At 43.1% G+C, this 17,214-nt stretch overlaps 1 protein-coding gene across 4 annotated transcripts in view; it reads right to left on the reverse strand.

The window, feature by feature from the left end:
- ABAT (4-aminobutyrate aminotransferase) overlaps window positions 1–17,214 on the reverse strand; it is a 65,817-nt gene that overhangs the window by 42,443 nt on the left and 6,160 nt on the right. The window contains exon 1 of one of the 4 annotated variants that reach the window (XM_030002428.1): window positions 12,137–12,158. The exons of 2 other annotated variants lie outside the window; for them this stretch is intronic. The gene's annotated coding sequence lies outside the window, so the exon portion shown is untranslated. Of the gene's footprint in view, window positions 1–4,663; window positions 4,932–12,136; window positions 12,159–17,214 lie in introns of those variants that run through there. One more of the 4 variants, XM_030002427.2, reaches the window with a different exon arrangement.

Genomic DNA, 17,214 nt, shown 5'->3' on the forward strand with positions numbered 1-17,214 from the left:
GGGCTCTTCAAACGGCTTTTCTGGAAGAGAAGCAGACTGGAATATATCAGTGGCGAGCTGGAAAGAGTTTGGATAGCGGGGCCAGGACACGGGCACTAAGAAGAGGGAGTCACAGATCCCATCACATAAGCAGTGCCAGCCATACAGTAAGTCAGAGATGAGATAAGTAGTTCTGAAAGAGAGGAAAGATAAAACGGCTGCCAAAACCAGAGCTGGATGGGACTGCAGCTTCTGAGCTGAATAGGGACAAGCTTTCCAGCCTCATTCATGCTTCCCAAGCCCTATCATCTCTTACTCTGCAATAGCGTGACAAGTTAGAACGAAAAATCTTAACCAGTCCTACATTCTGCACCCCATAAACTCCTGAAATCCCTTGTTATGCTTTTTTTTACTACTGTCATCAACTTCTGGCAGGTAGTGTTCTGTGCCTGGGCTCCACAAAACAGAGAGTTGAAGGGCCCTGTCTTAAAAAAAACCCAGTAAAAACCCAAGGCTATTTGTTAAAGGGGGGCAAGTGTCCTACTTTGCAGTGTTCATGAACAAACATCTTTCATGACTTTGGTGATGCAGCTCAATTATTTTACTTCTAAAAACAGCTCAAGATGATCCCAGAGTCTGGAATATCCCCACAATTCACAAAGAAATCTAAGTATGGGTGAGGTGGAAGGCAGTCGAGTCTGTCATCCATTAAACATAATCATGTCCTTCCTTAGTCTGCATTTGAGGTAGAACGGGTCAACCTAACATCATCGCAGTATCTATGTAAAAAGATTCAATGTATACATTGAACAAGTGTTTGAAAATGCACTGCAATCATTAAGTACCACCCCACCCTCCTCTGGGGAGATGGGGAATGTCCACATCCAATAGATCAAAGCAGGAAAAAACTGAATGACTTAACTAGTTGTTATTGACAGAGGGCAGGGTGACAATAGAAATCCTGACTTACTGCTTTAGGCACTTAAATGTAGTAAACAACAACGTAAATAAAGAAGCCTGCCAGTATGTTGATGTATTTAACTGCAATTCACTTGGTCCCAGAAGCAGAGTTAAGAGTTCATATATAGTCTATGTAGTTATGAAAGCCTGATTGCACACAATGAAACACAACAGGTCTTTTTACTTCAACAGGTTTTTTTCAAAGGTATAGTTCTGAAAAAAAAATTGAATTAGCTCACAACAGCATTTGCAAGAGAAGTCTGTTAGAGTAACGCCAAGAATTTCTAGTGATAGCTAGATTAAGGCTGTCTCAAATCACGGGAATAGGAAAGTCCTGTTAATAGGTAGTTGCAAGAAAATTTACATCTGGTGTTCATATAAGGCTGGCATTAGGTTTTCCATCCAGCATCTATACAAACCCAGCACAAAACAGAGCTGAAACTCTCGAATTCAGGAAGAACAGTACCTAGCACCATCCTCATGAGATGGCACAGAAAAGGGAAACAAGCTGCTCCTCATCCAACTTGGTCAACTAAAGGCCACAACCTCCTACTTCAAAAGCAAAGGCGGTTTACAAGCACCCCACAACATATCAAGGCCACATACAAGGATCACTGCAGTGACCGAGACACTCTGAGGAAGAGGTCTGCTGGGTCTACGGGACCACCCACGCATTAGAAAGAGACCCCTGCGCACTTTGAAGCTCAACACTTATCTGGCACAATTTCACAGGCAGCAGCCAAAAAAGTCAGTGCAAACAGTGACTCTCACCAACAAATGGTGAGTTTGTCCTTGGAGAGCACAGCTCACCAAGGCATTTCACAGAATCATAGACTGGTCTGGGTTGGAAGGGACCTTAAATATCATCTAGTCCCAAGCCCCCTGCCATGGGCAGGGACACAGCACCCACAACCTCTCTGGGCAACCTGTTCCAGTGCCTCACCACCCTCACAATAAAGAACTTCTTCCTTACACCTAATCTAAGTCTACCCTCTTCCAGCTTAAAGCCATTACCCCTTGTCCTACCACTACATGCCCTTATAAAAAGTCTCTTGTAGGCCCCCTTTAGGTACTGGAAGGCTGCAGTAAGGTCTCCCCAGAGCCTTCTCTTCTCCAGGCTTAACAGCCCCAACTCTCTCAGCCTGTCTTCATAGGAGAGGTGCTCCAGCCCTCTGATCATCTTTGTGGCCCTCCTCTGGACGCGCTCCAACAGGTCCATGTCCTTCTTATGCTGGGGGCCCCAGAGCTGAACGCAGTACTGTAGGTGGGGTCTGACCAGAGTAGAGGGGGAGAATCACCTCCCTCGCCCTACTGGCCGTGCTTCTTGTGATGCAGCCCAGGATACGGTTGGCTTTCTGGGCTGTGAGCACACACTGCTGGCTCACATTCAGTTTTTCATCCACTAATACCCCCTGAGTCCTTCTCCTCAGGGCTGCTCTCAATCCACTCATCACCCAGCCTGTATTTGTGCTAGGGATTGCCCCGACCCACGTGCAGGACCTCGCACTTGACCTTGTTGAACTTCATGAGGTTCATAAGGGCCCATGTCTCTACCCTGTCAAGGTCCCTCTGGATGGCATCCCTTCCCTCCAGCACGTCGACTGCACCACACAGCTTGGTGTTGTTGGCAACTTGCTGAAGGTGCACTCAGTCCCACTGTCCGTGTCGCCGACAAAGACGTCAAACAGCGCCGGTCCCAATACCGACCCCTGAAGAACGCCAAGCAACACTGACAACCAAACAAGTGACAGTGATCTGCAAATGGAAACACGTATCTACCACCAAAATGGATTTTGCCAGAAAACACTTCACAAGCTGACAGTTGCTTTTGCTGTTTATGCCTCTAATAACCTTAACGGCTTTGTGTAGAACAGGATGTAATTGGAAACTCCATGATTGTACTTAAGTTGTCAAGGACACAGTTGTCATAGTTACAAGTAAGGCTCAAGTGTCTGTTATTCATGTTGCTTATTTATTTATTGACACCAACAGGATCAAACATTCCCACTACTGTTCAGAAGAACAGAAATGGGGAGACTGGTTTTCGCCTTCAAGTCTTGACAAAACAGTAAATATTGCACACAACAGTATAAGTCTTCCCTAATAAACTGGCTTTTTTGCACAGCTACCTTATCTCACTCCAACATTCAGCTGGCATTCAAGTCAGTCTGTTCTGAAAACTGCAGCAAAAGACCAAAGCAAGATGCAATGCACAAGACAAAGACCTCACGTCTATAGCGTGGAAGTACTCTACAGTACCCATCATGACATGGCAATACCTACCTGCCTAATGAGACCAACAACCAGGTCAGAGCTGAACCAGCAGTGAAGCTAGAACAGAAAGCTTCAGTCCTCCCATCAGGTTTTAAAACTCATCTACAGTCAGAAGTGTCATTACACTTATGTGTCCAGCTTGTCCTCCTTAGATGTTGTCCAAGCAGGGTCTGGTGGTTGGATATGAATACATCTTTTTTTCTTTTCCCTTTTTTTTTTTTTTTCACTTAAAAAAAAAAAAAAAAAAAAAAAAAAATCTTTCTGCCCTTGTCTGTTTTCCCTCTCTCCAACAAATACTGGACCAAGAAAAGACTCCTGGTCCATAATCCGATGAATAAGAACAGGTGGGAATGTTGCGATTATGGCACACTAGGATTCAAGTGACCCACTAAACTTTTCAGCAGTTCATTTGTGATTCAAGAACTATTGGAACAGCTAAGCTGGGATAAGATCTGCCTACACCATCCCTGTGAAATACATTGTCTCAGGGAAAAAAAAAATGGGATTGAAAAAGCATGTTAGAAATAGGGCAAGTTCCAGATCCACACCTAAAAATACCTCCATAAATGGCATAACTGTACACAAATGTTGGTAAAAAACAAGCACAACTAAACTACTACTAGCTGAAAAATTTTAATTTTTTTTTTATTTGTCATTCCTTAATAGTTGCCACCGAAAAAAACTGCACTTTGATATTTCAGTGAACTTTACTAGTGAGCTACGCATAAGAACCTCTCTTCAAGTCTGCATATTTTGAATCCATTACTTTAAATGAAGATGGCAACAACATATCCAAACCGTGCCTGTTAATTTCCATACATTCCCCACACCAAAACAGTTCAGCTCTCAAAGGGTTAAACACTTAAATTATGGCACAGCCGTGCTTTTCAGATTAGTTGCTCCACAAGCATTCTGTAGTTTTGGAAAAATTAAAGTATTGCAGAATACCCTCAAGTGGAGCTTCGTCTAAGGAAATTCAGTTATATTCCTTGTAAGATTTTATTCCTCAGCATCCTACCACTGCCTCCTCAGAGGTCATGAAAATAGATAAATAGCATCAAATAAAACGTACTGTAAAAGCACAATTTATTCTTCTGCTTCCTGAAGTCATAAAATAGCTCATTTGGAGGCAGCCTGCACCAAACCAAGGGAAACATCTTACAACGGGAGCGAGTGCTCTGGTTTCTCAAGGTGACCCCCATTTCAGCTGAGGACACAGAAAAGCAGACGCATGCAGGATATTTCTTTTACAAGGCGTCCAGCAAACAGACCAGGGAACAGCTAACCACGCGTATCCATGACAGGGACATTTTAACATCACACACGCCTGCACATACATAGAGACATACATTCACCTCTGAACAGAAAGCACGGGAGCACAGCCCTTGCAGGCTCAGCCAGAGTCCGTGCTAACCCCTACCCCACGCAGGCACACGGCAAAGGCACTTACATGACCTGATGAAAACTCCCCGCAGCCAGCTTGCCAGTTGAAAACGCTGCTCTCTCCTTCACTTTAGAGTCGGCTGCTGTCGGCTGCATTTGTGAGAAATGCCATTGCTGTCAGCTCCCTCCAGCAGCCGCTCGCGACTGCCAGCAGCGAGGACAGGCATCACCCAGAGGAAACCCCGAGCTGCGACCCCACAGCTTAGCTGGGGGAATGCCCCAGTTAATGAAGGTTAATGAAACCAGCTCCTGCAAGCTATGCCCCGTGCTCGGCCAAACCCAGTGGAGAGTAATACCCAACAGATCATCTGGTTCTGCCTGTTGCTACTCCGGTACGTCTGGCATGAGGGTGCAGCCCATCAGCTCGGACCCTTGGGAGTCTGAGTTCACCCGAGTGCCTTCTCGGAAGGTTTCTGAGAACAAATTCCTGAGATGCACAGCCAGACTGTATTAACGTTTGAAATGGCCCCTTAGTTTTCAAGAATTGTGGAAGCTGGAGAACAGGTTTTGTCCTTAAAACCCTTGATTTTACTCTGGTTTGCAAATATCCCAGGCACACAACCATCATAAAATAACCTCGGTTTGGTTCAGTTCCTTCAGGTCACGCACAGACGCAGGCAGTACAACAGCCAGCACGCATCCTACCACCACCTCCCGCGCACTGCTCGAGATGGGGAATGGGAGAGACGCGAATATGCAAAGAGAATAACAGGAGCATCCCCTCAGGCCCGTGGACGCAGGGAAAGCAAGCACAGGGTGCCATCGCGGAGGCAGGGATGCCATCGCCAGGTTGCCATGGTGCCGGGGGGCAAGAGGGAAGATGCGCCAGAGCACAGGAAAAGGCTGAGCCACTTCAGATTTAAATCCCTGTGACAGCGATTCGGCCGAGCCACTGCACGGTTGCTGTGGCAACCGACAAGTGAAAAATCACAGAGGAAATCTGTAATTATCACAAGCGAGATGGTGACTTACCCACTTCGGTAATCAGGGCATTAAAATGACTCAAGCAGAGGAGGGGGTGCTCCGTGCCCCCCAACAGGCAGGGCTGCACTGCAGCAGGGAGCCAGGGGCCGGATCCTAGCTGTGGGACCTGCGTGACGTTCTATCTCCCGTAGGCTCCAGCTGTGGGATGCGACGTGTTGGCAGGACGCTTTCCTAAGCGCAGGGTTTGAAGCCTGCCCGAGGGGCTGCGACCGGAGCACCTGCACCCACGTGCTGCAAGCAGGGAGGCGAGGGAGCAGCCGGGTCCTCGGGGAACCAGCGCCAGCCCGGGACTCGTGCTGCCGTGGTTCAGCACAAGCACGGTGCAGCGTGAAGAAAAGCCTAAGACAGCAGATGGAAGGACAGATATCGGAAGGAAGCAACAAAGATAGAACATGCAATGCTTACAGGAAGCGGCTAAGGTCCCTGGCAATTTAGCGACTCCAGTTTGCGCTGCTATTACAGCACCACGCTTTCTTCTTCCACCGTCTCTCAGTGCGACAACAGCAGCAGAATTTATTCGCTTGGGGTGGATGTTGTGATGATTACCGTGCTAATACAGGAACAACGAGGGACAGAAAGTCGTTCGGGTAGACCAAACGCACTCTGCAGTCTCTCTCCATTGTAACATTGTCCTGACACAGATAATTTACACACCAACAGATGTGATGCCAGCATGCACACAACCAATTCATATCCATTGCAGCAGTACATGTTTTAAAGTCACCATGTTGTTCTCCAGAGCTCTCCAACACGAAATGGACAATTGATCACCATCCAGACAAACTGCTAATGAAAATGCCATTAACACCAATACGGAGGGGAATGAGACATGGCTAACCCTGTTTCAGCTCCCTTCTCCTTCACCTTAAGACTGTGGCCTGGGATCCCCGGTGAGTACTAGCACCTGTCAAGAAAGGAGCCCAGACTGCAGTTGTTTATAAGACACATACCATACTACTCCGAAGTAACAAGCTGTTGATTTCATCCAAATTTAAGACAGAAGCTGATCCCTCACCTTCTTCATAATTTAAAATCTGTTATTAATTACATACACAGACTGTAAATGACATTTTTAAACTGGCCTGTACTGGTTGCCAGACAGTAAAACAAACTGCTGACTCTAAACTGAACTTGTTAACTAGCTAATCTACCACAGAAAGTGCAATAATCCTATTCAGAAAGATGGTTAGCGCAGGGACACATCACAAGGTAGAGGGGGAAGGACTGAGAAAAGTTGTACGTATTTACACTCGCCACATAAAACATTGGATTCAAAGGCAATGCTTTGTATCAGCGATTTATTACTATACTCATTCAGTGAATAATCAGGATTATGGCTCCTAAGCGTGCACTCTGGGGAGATCGAGGTATGACGAAGAAATTCTTGTGCCTCTGCTGAGTGCTACCTTAACATGATGCGAGACTAAACTCATTTAACAAAATTATCTTGGATGAAAAGTACTTCTTATTGTGAAGTGCTACAGTAGTGCTAACAAGTTATATGACAACATCAACTAAAGACTCCAGCCAGCATCATGCCCCATCATGCTAAGCTGTGTCGTGTCCAACTGCTTGGAAACTCATCCAGAGAGAGAGTAATTCAGTAGTAGACTTTTATTTGTAGTGGATTTTTTTGTTCTAACCCCTGCATCAAATGGTCTGTCATTGGAAAGGACATCGCCAACCACCCACAATAAGCATACAATTGGCATTGATACGCAGTTTTCCAAAGAAGACTTGTTACACAATCTTTCACTGTTAGAAAATAATCTCCTGCTTTAGCAGAATCAAAAGCATGTCTTTCCACTGTTAGAAATATTTTTATGTATCAATACTACATACATTCTGAAATATATTATGATGATACAAGGCAAAATGGGGATCAGATTCTGGCCAGGCTGGTCCATAAGACCAAGCAAAAGCACAAGATTAGTATAAAGGATATTTTGTTTTTACGGAAAATATTGGAAGGTTTAATTGTGTTATCAGCTGCAGGATTTCACTGCAAATGATGGCAAATTCCTCCAGAAGCAAATCTATAGCCCTCCTTAATCCCTGCTTCACACTCTAGAAAGCATCTGCTACAATTTGTTAGGAAAAACAAAGCATTTCAAACTACACACAGCTACTGTACTTGAGAAAAATTCAGTATCTAGAAATAGCAGCTCAAGGGTAGAGACAAGATGTCAAAATCCTAAACGTCATATACACCTGCAAGAAACAGGAACAGAACACATTAGTATCACAAAGCAGAGGGCAAGGCACACTAGGATACTCAGCACCAAGTCCTAGTCCTCCTTCAAAAAACAGAGTTGCCACAAGACTAAAAAGGAGGGTCTCAGGAACCCAAACTTGCATGAAGAGGAAAAGCAACACCCCTCTTAAGGGCTTGCCATGTTCGGAGAAGGAATAAAGCACTAACTGGAATGTCAAATCAACAACTAGTTACTGTGAACAGTAACAGTAATTACTAGGTTCACTTTAAAATACATATATATAAAAAAAAAAAATCTTTCAATGCAGTTGGAAGAAAACATAAAGTAAGACTGTATAAATGTTGACCCCAAGGTAATTATAAAAATCTGAGCAAACGATTTGCAGACAGAAGGATAAGACTCTTATTTGGACAAAGAAGATTATCATGAAGGGCAAACCAGAAAATAAAAGGAAAGACTGGGATTGCTTAGCTTTGTGGGAAACCTAACACACTGCAGCTTTTCCAACCTGTGGCTAGTCAGAAGACTGCTTCCTACCCTAGCACATTCAATAACATTACACTAAGTGTACAGAGGTAGTTTTTCTTCTCCGAAAGAAGTAAAAAGCCTCATGAACAGAGTGGAATTCACCGCAATCAATACCACTAACATCCAGGGATTTCTTTTGGTGGGCAGATGCTGAGTTTAAAGAAGTCAGAAGTTGTATGTGTGCAAGGGCACACCTGAACTGCGCCTGCATTACTTACAAATCAGTAACTGGTATAACTTACACTGACACAGGGAGAGAGTGGGATCACCCCCCTCTGTTCTTCAGATGCCACCTACTTTAATTCCCATTAAACACGAGAACTTCACATTCGGAAGGAGGAGAAGGAAAGGGATATAGGAATTAAGCACAATTACTATGAATTTCTACTATTCAAAAGTCCTATTATTGCCTGTTTATTCAGGCAATAGGTTACAAAGAACAGCAATTGTGCAGTTTTCAAAACAGTTTAGGGAACATAGATAGGTACACAGCATTAATCAATAGACTCTGTGGCTAAATTCCCTAGTATGTTTTGAAAATTATTTTTGGGCTCCAGATGGACAGAGAAATTATTGCCAACCTGATTCAGCAAGATACATATTTCTCAAGTGGTCCCTTTTACTTCACTGGGCCCATTCACAAAATTGTAGCTGTGAATGAGCCAAAGCACTCTTTTGAATTGAAAGCAAGGTAGAAAGACTGGTAACTGGAAGTCTCACTGAAGGTTATTAAAATCTGCAAGTTACCCACTGAGGAAAAAACCACATGGCTACTGCATAAACTGGGCTTATTTACTCCTTATATATTGCCTGTTTGACAAAAATAACAAAGCTGCTGCATTACAACATTTCACACAAGTTCTAATACCTGGACACAAATTTGAGGAGGTAAATTAGACCTTACTAAGTGTGCTAATGGCTAAACTCACCGGGAAAGTCTTGTCGAGGTACATCTATACTGCACCCTCTATTATTATGATAACAACGACACCCACATAAGAGACTGAGCACTGTTTTTTCAGTCTGGTACATACAAACTATGAATCACATGAATGTGAAGATCCTGTATGTCACATTTAGGTAGTTAAAAAGCATTGGGCATTTTTGGGAAGGCTGTTAGTACTGGGCAAATCTTTATAAAATTTTCTATTACGAGTTGAACAGTTCCAGCTTAGTTGCTGGAGTCAGAGAAGAGGGACCTGGAATCAAGAAACTGTTGAAGGAATCCTTGTGTAACTGTGATTGTCAGAGGGGTTGCACAAATTGGGAGCTGGGACACAAACCCAGGATATTATGTCAACTGCTTCTGGAATCACAGAAGATACCCACAATTTCCATTTCATAAAGGAGAAGGCACATTGGACTGGAATTACAGACAAGCTAACAAGCTAAAAGCAGGAATGGAAAACAACTGATTTTTAAGGATTTGGGAGGGAACCTTTTCTGGAATATCTACTTGCACCCACACTCCAAGCATGTTTTGAAACCTTGTGAGAACTACCCGAAGCCAGCATCCATGCCACCACCAGCTGGTGTCAGTGCTGCACACCTTACCTCCTGGCACCAACCATCTCAGAGCAGCTCTGCACTGACTCTATTCATTTCCAGCAACCAAAAGGGCCGCTGGATGTCCTGCAGCACCGCAAACATCCCATGAGAAACATCCATGGGTGCTGCAAGGAAATATCTTGCAAATGTAGGCTGTAATGATGAATATTAAGTAGTTAATCAGCTGGCATTACCACTAGCCTTCATGTGGTAGGACAGGTATGAGATTTTGCTTTCTGTCAAATACCACAAAAGTGCCATAATAAGGGCAGAGAAAGGCATCTTAATGTAAGCTGTCCAGTGGCATGGGGCAGCAGCTATCCTCTTTTTTTGCGCTCTCAGACAAGCCTGCCTCTGTAACTACAATATTGCCACAAAGGCACTAATAAACACTAGGAATGACTGTCGTATCAAAAAGAGATCAAGCTAAGTCTACTGCTAGTATAATTTTAAGCAGCTCCCCCAGGTTACTCCAGGATGAATACAGTCAGTATGGAACAAGGAGCTAGTAGTTAGGTTAAACAGGTGTTTATTTATTTAAGAAAAAGCTGTTAAGGGAAATATTTATCTTTCTAAGGATAGCTCATGAAAGTAAGCAGTGCTAGCACAATGGGACAACGGGACAGCAGAGCACTTCCCTTCAGAGCACAGCCCTCCATCCTCCTTCAGCGGTACTTAACCTCTCCCTCTCAAGAGGCCCCAAGAGAGCACTGTCATAGCAGCTCAGGAAAAAAAAAAAAAAAAAAAGGCATTTTTCTTCTCCTTCATAAAATCAGGGTTTCACCAAATGGATGCAACTGCAGGATTTATCAGTAATGAGATAATTCTTCACAGAAGTTACTAAATCACATGCTTTGTCAGCCTTTAGAAGTACTGTGTCAGTATTATCTCAAGCTGCACCTTTTCCCTTTCTGCTGTTAACTAGTGACAGTAGCTGAAAGAGATAATCAGATGTAGAAGTTTCGCAACAGATGAGAGGAATGCGGCTGCAAGCCTGCAAAGCTTGCTTACTAGCCAGAGCAGAGGATCAGTTATGCAAGGTTGCATATGGATTTTGACCAGATGACCTTTCTCCTCCCTCTTCCATTCAGAACAATAAAACTGGACCCGTGAGCTGTTTGCCATCGTTTATCAGATCACTCTGGAACACGATTTTCCCCTGCATATTTTCTGAAAAAAAAAAAAAAACAAAAAACAAACAAAAAAAAAACCAAAAACCAAAAAAAAAAACACCAAACCCACTTTACACAAGTGCTGCATCCAGAAATTATGTATGGTGTCACCCAACTAACCTTGGGTTTGCAAGGATAGTAGCATCTTCTTAGCCTCTTTTCTGAAGAGCTCCACTTTCATCTAGCTCTCCTGTCACCTGCATAGCTCAGTCTCCCATCCACACCAGAGACATTCCCAGTTTGGAGAAAAGACATCATCAAACTCTTCACAGCATCCAGTGTAGTCACGAGTTCAGCTCGGAGAAAACGAGGTACACCGGTGAAAGGAAACAACTGAGCAGTGTGAGGAAGAAGAGGTCCAACCAGAGTAGCCACCATGCTTGACTTACTGTTGAAACATCACCTACCCATGAACCCGTGTTCATCATCAGTCCTACCATTTTGACCGAACGAAGTCCCACTACACCAAAATCTACAGAGAAGCAAAAGAACAAACTCTGAACTCATTCATGATCATGTAATAATCCAATTTTTATGAATAAATTAACACAAGGAATCTTACAGGTTGCATCAGAGGAGGTATTTTCCAATCACCTTCGTGGTGAAGGAAAAATAAAGATTACTGATGAGAATTTAAGCAAGTAAGTCACTGATCTCCTGCTACTGCTAAAAGGCATTTCTTAAAGAACTGGCATTTTGGACTTCACAATTGGAAGAAAAAAGGCACAACAAGATTTGTTAGCTATAGTTACTACAACACACAGATGGTTGCTGGGATCACAGAAGTTCTTCCCAGTCAAAGGCTCCAAAACATCGTGAATCTAGCCCCTAGCACTGCTTGTCATTATCTCCATTTGCCTCTACTCCCTCTCTTAATAACACAAGATAGCCCTTTTTATGTTTTTCTTCAGCTGCTTTTTACAACAGCCAAGGCAGAAGCATCACGTTACAGCAGTTAGGCCAGCCCCTTACAACACCCGCTGCCCAAACCATGGAACACACTGAAGATTTTCAGCCCCCTAACTCCATTACCTGGTAAAACTGCACTGCAAACAAGGAGCGTGGAGTTCATCTGAGCCAGCTCATCCTCTGCTTTCCTACCTCCACCAGCACACTCTGATTGTGTAATCCTATTTCCCTCTCCAGGAAGCTGCATTGCAGCAATAGCTGTGGAGCAAAAAACAAGGTTTGCTTTATCCTGGAGCTGGGACGAGAGAACATTGAGGTGGATGGCAGTATGGTCCATAGAGGTAAAACACATCCCTCAAGCCTGCCGTCTGGGGACCGTCGCTGTCAGTACACTCAGCGGCGTGCTTCGCCTGAAATGATGAAATCGGTGAGGATTCCGAAGTCACGGCCTCCAGCCTGTCCATAGCACTGTGCGGTAGGATTACGCTCTGGCCTGCTGCCAGGAAGCATCTTATGCCTGAAATCTGTCCTGTCATGCCAGAGCAGTTTGTTTTGGTTTCTAAACAGCTTTTTAACCTGCCATATTCTCTAATTCCCACTGAGGCAATAATTTATATAATCAGAGTTATACAATGAGCTGTTAAAAATGCTTCAATACAATCCTACTTTCAGTGTCCTAATTTTTTTTTGGTGTACATCGCAACACTAATATCAAGCAAGCACCTGGCAAAAAAATGTGTCATTCACACCAGATGCGGAAAGAGAGGTGACAGAGAAGAACAAGATGGCTGGTTCCCATTATTTGGCATCTAACATGAAGAAAGCCTGACAGACAAATCTGGAGGAAACAATACAAACAAAAAAATATGACTGCTAATAAGTTACACCAAGCTTATTAAAAATGCTTAAATTTTATGTTATTTATGATACTTATTCACATTTTTGTATTATTGCCAGACCAATTTAAAACATACGAGTTGATTTCAGTTGTGTTTGCTGTCAAGGGATGCTGCCAAGACCTCTGCACGCTCTACCCTTTGCTAAAAGAGGAAGCCAAAATTGGCATGCTGTTGTGATGTTCAAAGTCTTTAATCAAGATTGAGCCTGATGCGATACAAATACAGATGAGGGATATTATTCTTTCCTTTCCCTACAAACTACTTTTTTTTTTTTTTTTCTGTTTTCCTCCATGGCTTCTGCAAGCCTATATACTTGCATTACTTCATTCAGAAAGGGAAAGGGCTGAAAGGACAAGAGGTGCCATCTTTTGTGAAAAAATCTGTAAGGTTGTTCATTTGCTGGGTAGGAAGGAGGAAGAGGAAGGGGTGATTTAATACCAAGATTACAGGCAAGAAAACTAGCATGAAATCATCCAGCACTAGGGTACGGATTTCTATGAAGAGCTTGCTGCCTTGTGCTTTGCCTGGTACAAGGCTTACAGATGGAAGCTGGATACTTTAAAATTGAGCCAAACATAAAAAATAGGACATCATGAAAACATCATCACTAATTTATGTCTTCTCCCAACACCCACTGTTTTCTTCTGTGAGAAACCAGTGATGAAACCAAGGTTACAAGGGGAAGAAAAAGAAAAAAGCCCTCAACCTCCCCCCCCCCCCCCCCCAAACTCCCAACAAACAACTAGAAAGAAAACCTTGTGCTGGGAAACCACACTCTTTGGTAACTCTTCCACACCCATAAATATATCACACTGCTTTCTAGCCATCCAACTGACCCACAAGTAACCTGTGTACTCCAGGCTGAGATGCCCGCTAACATCACTGGCAGGACAGCACCTCTCCTCACTTTTTCTTTCAGTTTACCCTATCCACACTTCCAGCTTCCCCTTCCACACGAGCAAGTATTTTATCCAACAGGCTAGCGTATGTTCTGCTATACCTCCTACAGAGTTATAATGGTCTTCCAGTCAAAAGCATTTGTTTTTAGAGCTGACAGGTAGGACAAAGAGTCCTTAAAACAGATCTGAGACACAGTAAACACAAGGGCTGGAAAGCTACGCAGGAAGACCAGTAGAAATAGAGAGACTGTCACTCTGATGCTGCGGGCAGGCTAACAGGCTTCAGGAAAGAAAACGTGGTGCTCGTGACATGCAGATGGCAGAAGAGATGAAAGGGAACGTGAGAAAGACACACTGATCCTGACGCCAGGATCCATGCTCACAAACACGGCTGATACAGCTGTGAAGGCGGCACTGTCAGTTGGGAACGGAGAGCAGACTTTGACACGGGAACCTGAATCCAAATCTCTCTGCTGACTTAGTGAAAAGTATAGTAAGGGAGTCAGCACAAAATATAAATGCACTATAAACCAAAGGAAGCATGTGCCAATTTCTTCCACAATGGCAGTCTCCTCCTGTGGCTAAGGAACAGCTTTCTGCTCGGGGAGACCACATCTCAGTGATGCACTCCCAGTACCATCACCCTTGTGCAGAGGCTCCCAGCAGCCACCCACATCTGCCAAGCTGGGCTGGGAAAGGGTACGTTGTCGTATCCCAAACAGGCCAAGGCTAAACTGGATTCTACTTGTGTGTTTTAGCGGGTGGCAGGTAAGCATTGCTCAAAGAGTGATTACTCAGTCTCTCTGCTGTTATCCAGCCAATTTTCTGCCCGAGGTCTAGCTAGGAATGAATTAAAAAAAAAGTACTTGAACTATGCCAGGTTTCAAACTCCAGGCATTTCAAGGACATTGCTAAAAAAATTCCTACATAAAATAGAATTATATATGGGTACAACAGTTGCAAAGCAATGTATTTTCACTGGTAAAATTAAAACTGAACTTTGCTTGGGGATGGCAAGGAAACTTCCATCTGGAATAAGCAGTATTTTTAAGTGTTTGAGATAAGGAAAGCTGGAGACAGGTTTAGAAGTTGTTTTACTCTCAGAATTACAGCTGTACAGCTAAACCAGTAGTTTGGCACTTCGTCCTGTCACCTAGAATGTACTTGAGACACACTGATTTTTCACATGAAATCTTTAGCAAGCTGCATTACTCTAAACTGCCACCAGAAACACCATCAGAATTAGATTTTAATTTTTCATCTACTGAGTTTTGCAAGAGTCACGAGAAGATAAACACTTCTTAGAGAGCTCCGCTCCCTGCCAATGCTGAGTTGTATTTCAGTGAAATCATAAAATCAAAATGGGAAACTCACCAAGTCTGAAGGTTTATTGCCTTTAAAGTGCTTTAAACCTTGCCACAGAAAGAGTTATATAGTACACTGCCTTTCAGCCAGAGGCCAAAATAAGAGTTTGATACAGTATAACATAAGCACTCATCTACTCAAATGCTTTTTTCCTGCATTAAAACTGAGAGAGATTCACTAAAATAATTGCAGTAGATGGTATAAAAGGGACTCACTTAAGTTTGAATAACTAAGTTCATATTCCTGGCTCTTTTCTTCAAGCTGGCAGCACTCACTTAGTGAAGGCAGTACTTTTAGTTGAGGGGTTTTAGCACTTTCTCACATCAACCAGCACAGTGCAGCTTTATAATTTTTTAAAAAGTAAGTTCATCACTAGGGCAGACCTGTGTCCTTGACACTGCAGGTGTCAAGCTTTCAGGAGTACAGCTTCAGAAGCGACTGCAATATACCTTCACAAAGGCAGCTAGTGAGATCAGCTGCTAGCTGGTGCAGTAAAATAATTAAATGACTATCCAGCCTGAGCTAGAACACGTATTCGTTTCCTCAACAGAATTTACAACTGTAGAAGCTGCCATGCACAAAACACAAAAATTCTCCAAATCCACAAACTAGGACAGAAGAACATAAACTTCATGCTGCAAAAAGTGGGATTTCTTTTCAAAAGAAACTCATACTTTCTGAAAATGTTCCCTCTTGTGCAGATAGACGTATCACCACTGGACAGCAAGAGAGACAACCTTCTTCTTCCATATAACCAAGAACTGCAACACGTAACCAAGGTTCCTGCCTGATTCTTCTCAATTTCTAGTATCTGGCTAATTAAGAGATGGGAAATGAACAGCAAAATATTTTGCAAAAGGAAAGACAAACAATCTAATACAAGGATGCAGTACAGCACCCTACTCCCACAGATCAGAAAAGAGTCTGAAAGCCACAGAAATGGTTTAGGACAATATTCTCCATTTTATACACTTTGCATGCTTTGGAAAACTCCCAGAATACTGTTATTTTTGCACAAACACCATATGGCTAAGAAAATATCACTTTCTCTGTTTTCCTGGCCCACAGCCGTCATTTCAGGAAACAGGACTGTGATCTGATAAAACAGATCACGAAATTCAGAAACAAAGAGGTGACAGAGATGTATGGCTTTCAAGCCACAGAGCAGTGGCTGGTAGAATTATCTACTTTAAGCTGGCAGCAGCTCCGACCCCTAAGGCAACCTCTTCTGTTCATAAAGAAAAGGAATTTGAAAGCAGATCAGTCTGGAACATGAATAAGGTGTTTTCAGCCTCCTGAAAGATAAATCCGTTACATAAGTTTTAAAGCATATCCATCCTTCCATAGGTGATAGGCCCACACTGATAATTATCTGTGTAGTATATTCATGATCTTTAAGCTGCAGTGCTCCTCATGTGTCATTTTTGCATTACTTACCTATACATTCACAGCTTCCTACACATCATTACTAGCTGCTCTCATACTGATGGAATCCAGCTCTTTTCTATTGCCTACTTTTTCAAATGGGATAAGATACCTCACTACTTGATTCAGACTTACCATTATGCCTGAAAAACTTAAGAGCTTATAAAGAACTCTAAAAGAAGAGTAGGGACTACTGGAAAAGCCTGCTTGAACAAACATGGTGCACACAGATTGACAATTTGCAACATACAAGAGGGAATCAAATGGTCTTTGAAAACAATAAAGATGAGAAATGTTTTACATGAAATCTGAGAATTACCCCATCAAGACGTATTCCTTTCTTCTCCCTGCTCCCTCTCGCAAAGGCAAAGCCAAGAGCAAAGGAGATTCATCCAAGTTCACCAAGTTCAGAGAGTTGCCATTTCATTAAAAGTTTCTGGTATACAGACAATACAGCAAGATTTTAAGATACAACAGGGTTTTATCTTAACAACAGGGATAGAACAATGAACGTATGAACGTTCATATGGTATACACATGTACCGCCGCTAAAGAGCCCTTTTTTCTGAGACATTTCCACAAGCTGTTTCCATTTGGATAAGAAAGAAAGGGA

This window comes from Aquila chrysaetos, chromosome 25 (assembly GCF_900496995.4).
Source record: "Aquila chrysaetos chrysaetos chromosome 25, bAquChr1.4, whole genome shotgun sequence".
NCBI classification, from domain to species: Eukaryota; Metazoa; Chordata; class Aves; order Accipitriformes; family Accipitridae; genus Aquila; species Aquila chrysaetos.